The sequence below is a fragment of the Tupaia chinensis genome, unplaced genomic scaffold (genome assembly GCF_000334495.1).
Source record: "Tupaia chinensis unplaced genomic scaffold, TupChi_1.0 Scaffold000086_1, whole genome shotgun sequence".
NCBI lineage: Eukaryota > Metazoa > Chordata > Mammalia > Scandentia > Tupaiidae > Tupaia > Tupaia belangeri.
Genome location: NW_006159548.1, coordinates 249,043 through 255,233, shown reverse-complemented (window position 1 = coordinate 255,233; position 6,191 = coordinate 249,043). Strand labels below are relative to the sequence as shown.

The following is a 6,191-nucleotide window of genomic DNA, read 5'->3' as shown; positions in this document are numbered from 1 at the left end:
TCTCCTCTATTTCTCCATTCTGTTGAGATTTTAAGCTCCCATTCACACTTCTAGTGTGTTTTTCAAGCCTCTGGGGCAAAGATTAAAACTGCAGTAGGTCTTGTGGGACCTGGCTTTCTTAACAAGGTTATGGAGCTGGCCCCTGTTCTGTTTTAACATTTTATGTTGGGTGAGTTTGGGGAGAAGATAATTTGTCTATTCAGCTTAATTTTCAGAAATAGGAAGGGACATTCCAGTTTGACCTGGTGGGCAGTCAGAATCCTCAATTTTGAGTTCCTTGTAGAGAGAGTAACAGTGTGCTTGAGAGAAAGAGTTAAATGGATGTGTTGAATATTTTAACTAGCGAGGTGAGATGTGAGACTGGCTATCATTTAGTCTAGTTTTTCTTAGCTACCCTTTTTATTAAATTGGGATCAGGTGACTGCCTCTTAGATAATGAAGGTTGGCAGAAGCCAAGGAATGGTAGTATCCACAGAGCTGGTACAGACAAAGCTCCCCAAAAGCATATGTAGGGAGCTTACACTGTCCATAGACACATTAATTTTCGGCCTGGTAAAACTGATTTTGGACTTCTGGCCCCCAGAATTGTGAATGAATGAATTTCTTTTGTTTTAAACAAGTAAGTTAGTGGTAATTTGTGCAATAGCTGGAGGAAAGTATTATAGTCACCAAGCTTAATTTTGTGTTAGTTTCTCATCTTTTAACTTCTAGTAAAGTTGAAAATCCACATTTTCTTCGTGTGTTTTTTTCATCATGCCTCTGACACTTTCTAACTAAGCAATCTTTGGTAAATCACTTGTCTTCTGTTATTCAGCTTGTTCATCTTCAATGAAAATAATAGCACCTACATGATTAGGTCATTAATAAGGGCTTAATGTATTAATATTTATAAGAAGTTTAGGACAGCTCCTAGTACTATCTAAGTTAATACCAAATAAATTTTTTAAAAAATAGATGAAACGTTTTAGAGGGAAGGGAATAGGGAGAGGGCCATGGGATGAAGTTTGTCTTCCCTTCAATCACTGTTTTTTCACTTCCAAGAGAAATACTGGGTCATCAGAAAGGTCATGTTGCATTTTTCCATAGAAAAACAGAAAAACATACATCATGACTTTTCTGATGACTCAATAATTTATAAAGAAAAGATACAACGGAAAACATTTGTATTTTTTAGACAGTATTCAAACATAAAGGCACTTATTACCATCATATGCTTAAATCTTTAATGATTCTTATGTACTTATTTATGAAGCAGTCTTTTAAAATTCTGAAATGGTAAAAACATGCATCAACCCATTATTTCTGTATAAATGAAGTCCAGTGAAAAACCATCACAAGCCAACTGACCAAATATCACAAGACTGATATTTTAATGTAGCAGAATGAAATAGTCTTTAGGAAAAAAAAAGGAAATTTTTGTAGATTTCACTGATTCCTGCACCATTATCTGAAAAAGGAAAATAATATATCAGTTTATATAATAAAATTACCAAATTAATTGTACCTAAAGCAGTATTAGGTTCCTTCCTTTATAATTTTAGTATTATTTTAAAAGGACTATTTTGAGTCCTCATTTAAAAATCCATATCACAAATAAAATAAACCTCATGCAGGGCACGTGTGCGTGCGTGTCTAAGATCCTGAGAGGAGAATGGAGGAGAAGGGATTGCTGCGTGGCCATCCTCCCTGGGGGGTGATTTCTCGCTTTCTGTCTCTCTGTCTGCCTGGCGAGTGCAAGCGCCCTATAGCAAAAACCTCTTCAGAAATAAAATAAAATAAAAAAATAAAATAAAATAAACCTTATTAGAATCGAGGTTGTTTTCTTTGTCTTATTCTAGACATGATACATTCTTATAACACTTAGTAATGTATTTTTGTAATAATTTGCTTAAAAATGCAATGTTTTAATTCAATGTTATGGTTTTATTTGTATGGATAAGTATATTGTAAAGGATGATTTTTCTGTGGGTATTGATTTTAGGATAACATTGGATATTGATCTTGACATATTGAATGATTTGAAGTAAAGTTCCTTCTCTATATTAACAGACTTTTCCAGAAAATAGCCTGTTCACTATTACCTAATATGAATCTAGGAAATAATATGTTAAGAAACTCAGACCAATGCCTACTGAAAGTATGAAATTTTGTGTATCTAATATTTTGAGCTAGTTCACTAAACAACATTCATCTTACATAGCATAACTAACCCCACCCCAAATTAGCAGTACTCATGGTTTAACTAAAAACTGAGATCTTTTCATATCCTCGGCAATGGCTGCCATTAAGAGGCATGTCAACGATAACTATTGTCACATTTGCATTGCAGTTCTTTTTTTAGGTGCTGATGTTCTCAGTAGAAATTTCAGTTTGGCTGACAGTTAAAAAACCCTTGCCATTTTCCATCCAGTGAATATTCATAACAGTAAACTTAGAACAAACTTAGGGATAGATAAAGGAATAAGAATTTAGAATTTAAATGACCAAATAAGCCCCAAAAATGGCATATCTCCTGATCAAATGACTGAAGTGGAATGAGTCAAATGGCACTTTTTGGTCAGTACCTTCCTTTCCAGGAAAGCGTATTTTGTGGAGTGGATTTGGGGTATGTATGAGAAGGAAGAAGGTGGGAACTAGGAGGCTTAAGGTCTAAATTGTTTGTTTGTTTTCTAAAATAGTGATTTTACAGTGTGGGATCAGAATGATGACTGAATGGGTAATATACAGAATGACCTGCAAGAAATTCAACAAACAATGCCTCTTCCCATCCATAGTTTGATCCCCTTTTCTCATATGAAATTTTCTTTACTATAGTGATCACTGCTATTTTAAAATAGTCAACTTATAATTAATTTGGATTAATTTAAGGAAGAGGCTTTTAGTTGTCCAAAAGTGGCTCAAGTTCCCTACACAGGACATGTGTACATAATTTGAGGTTCTGGAACACAGAGTACCAATACTGCTCTACACCCTGTTTTCTTTTTCATATGTAAAAATATATTCAAAGGTGTTTTTAGCTGATGAGATTTAATCTTTGATTTCTAAATTTCATTATCATATATGACTTACAGAAATAAATGCCTGGTACTTTCTTCTCTGGAAAATCTCATTGCTGTACAAAAAAAAAAAAAAATTACACATGATAAAATGTACATCACTTCATAGTATTGCATCTATTTTTTCTGGATATTATTTCTTCTCTACAATATTGTGTCTTATTGAAGTCATCATAACTCTTATTTAAAATACTTTATTTTGCACCAGACTTAGCTTTTCAAAACAGAGAACTGGTTAAGTCACTTTTCTCAATGACGATCCTTAATACTTTGGCTACAGGATAAAGTCCAAGGTATATAGCACTCTTTTCAAGGCCTCTTCTTATTAGGTCCTATTTCTTTTTATTCTCACTTTTTACCATTTCCTGTCCACTCCCATGTGAACCATGATCTAAGAATGGTTAGAGGTAGATCGAAAGCACAAATGTCACAGAAACCTATCATATGCACATGTTAATGTATGAAGCACTGGAGAGTAAGCCTAGCTCATCATACTTTTCTGGAGCAGTTGCAAACAACCATTTAACTTAATCACTTTCTGAATATCATAAATGAAGATAATTTGGGGGCCAGCATTTGACATGGGGGTTAAGGGTCTGGACTCCCACATGGCCTACTACGGTTTAAGTCCCAGACCCAGTGGCTTGACGATCACACCAGGCATGTGTGCATGCCAAGAAACAAGCCAAATATGCCAAGAAATTGGTATATCCCTGATTAAATGGTGGAAGTGAAATGAGTCTAATGGAGCTTTTTGGTCAATACCTTTCTTCTGAGAAAAAAATGTGTGTTGCGGAGTAGATGGGATGAATGTATGGGAAGAAAGAAGGTAGGAACTGGGAGACCCCACATCTAAATGATTTGTTTGCTTTCTATACAGGGCATTGGTTCATAATTGTTTGCATGTATGCGTACTCAAAATCGTGAGAGGAGACTGGAGGAGAAAGGATTATGGTGTGTTCATTTCCCCTGGGGGGTGGGGGCGGTGATTTCTTACTTTCCCTTTCTCTTTCTCCAGTGAGCACACATCCTCTATTGCAAAAAATCTTAAAAACCAATAGACAAACAAAAAATCCCAAGATTTTTGTGTCTTCTAGAAAATCACCACGATAAATATCTGATCAGTGGCTAATCTACATTAATTATTCACTGAGGAACTTGACCCTCTACTTGTTTTAAGCCTGTTCCCAGGGTTTAATGTATCTCCTATGTAGTTTGGAATCCAATTTCCCTTTATAAAACAGCTCAAGTGGTTGGACCACATCTTCTGAAATTTAGGGGCTAAATATTTTTTTTAATGTTTTTTTTTCTTTTTTCTTTAAAGTTTAAAGAACTTTGCTTTAGGTCAATATGAGTAACAGAAATGGGTTTACCCTCTTGCCTGAGACAAAAAAGATGCACAAAAATATGAGAAGTGGCAGTTTTGCAAAATCTGAACATCAGCCCAGTAAGGAGAGTGATCACTAAGAAATTGGAAGCAATGGAGATAGACTGTGCTCACCCTGCCTGGAAAGAAGTTACCTTCACACTGTCAACTTAATAGCGATAGTCATGTGCAGATACCAACCTGAGACCATTCATTTTGACCTTGGACAAAATGAAATAATGTCTGATTCTCACACAGAGCAGGGTAAATCACCACCAGCCAGAGTAAACTCTCAAAACTCATAGGTACAAGATTGAGTACTCAAAGTGGTTTGACCTCAATGATGAGAAAAATTAATCTTAGATAAAAATGTTGCTCTGTTTCTACTTAATAAAGTAGGAAAACATAGTAGACAATGGCAACCCAGGAAAAGGCCCATGACTATGCATATTATATTACGTAAGCATATCTAATATATGTATATGCATGTGTGTGTATGTATCCATATATGTGTATTTGTGCATATGAATGTATGTATGTATATATATCTAAGTATGTACATATGCACATGAAAAAGACTTAAAGCTTTTCCATAATATTAAGAACAATGCAGGGATATCCAACTAACAATTTTTTTTTAAAAGAATTACGTGTTTAATTTTATTTATTGATACTATTATTTTTAATTGGCTGTAGGTCACTTACACTCACCAGAGACAGACAGAAAGAAAAAGAGAGAGAGTGAGAAAAGCCGCCAGGTCTGTGACTTGAATTGCAGTTCACCATGTGGGAGTCTAGCACCTTAACCACCATGCTACCTGCTGGCCCCTAATCTAATCGCTTTTATTTAACATACTATTGTATGTGTAATCCACTACAGTATGCAGTGAGTAAATAAATAAATAATATCCAGTTTGAAAGCTAAAATGATCGTCCATAAGTGAATTGGTCAAAAAAGGTGACTTATCTGTGTAAAAAATAATACTCTGCCAAAAATAAATCTCTAAAAGTGAATGAAGCCAGACACAGAGGAATACATTCAACATTATTTGATTTATATAATATTATAAAAAATAAACTGATAGTACTGAAAAAGTCAGACCAGGGATGGGAGATAGCGGAAGACAGGCTTACAAACTAACAGGAGAAAACTATTGACTGTGGTATGTGATATGTTTATTATCTTGGTAATTTTTTTCATGGGTGTACATAGCATAATGGCTGTCGCTGGACTCCCACGTAGTCGACCGTGGTTCGTGTCCCGGACCCAGTGGCTTAAAACTCACGCCGGGCATGTGTGTGTGCGTGCCCAAGATCCCGAGAGGATAATGGAGGAGAAGGGATTGCGGCGTGACCATCCCCCCCTGGGGGGTGATTTCTCGCTTTCTGTCTCTAATGTCTCTCTCTGTCTGGCGAGCGCATGTGCCCTATAGTGAAAATCTCTCACAAATAAAAACAAAACAAAAAAAACTTACCATACTGTATACTTTCAATATGTGTAGTTTGTTGTATGTCAGTTATATCTCAATCAAGTTGTTTAAAATATGTTTGCTTGTGGAGAGGTTGTGTTTCTTCCTTTTTCCTGCATTACCAGTGACAAGGTACCACCAACCTACCTGGTCAAGAGAAGGAGAAGTCTGAGATTCTTGGGCAGCAGGCTCAACTGTATCAGGTTTGGGTCCAACAGACGTAGTCATAGTAGACTTAGTTACAGCATGTTGGTCAGCAAGCACAGCTGCAGCCTGCTCAGCTGTAGAAGCTGTGAGTTC

The 6,191-nt window shown here is 35.9% G+C and overlaps 1 long non-coding RNA gene across 1 annotated transcript; it reads right to left on the bottom strand.

Annotated features, from left to right (window-relative positions):
- Positions 1-1,376: 1,376 nt before the first annotated feature.
- Positions 1,377-6,185, bottom strand: LOC106734283 (uncharacterized). The gene is made up of 3 exons (XR_001369964.1): positions 6,039-6,185; positions 3,070-3,112; positions 1,377-1,447 (listed from the first exon to the last, which is right to left on the bottom strand). It is a non-coding gene; the product is annotated as an uncharacterized LOC106734283 (long non-coding RNA).
- Between the last annotated feature and the right edge of the window lie 6 nt (positions 6,186-6,191).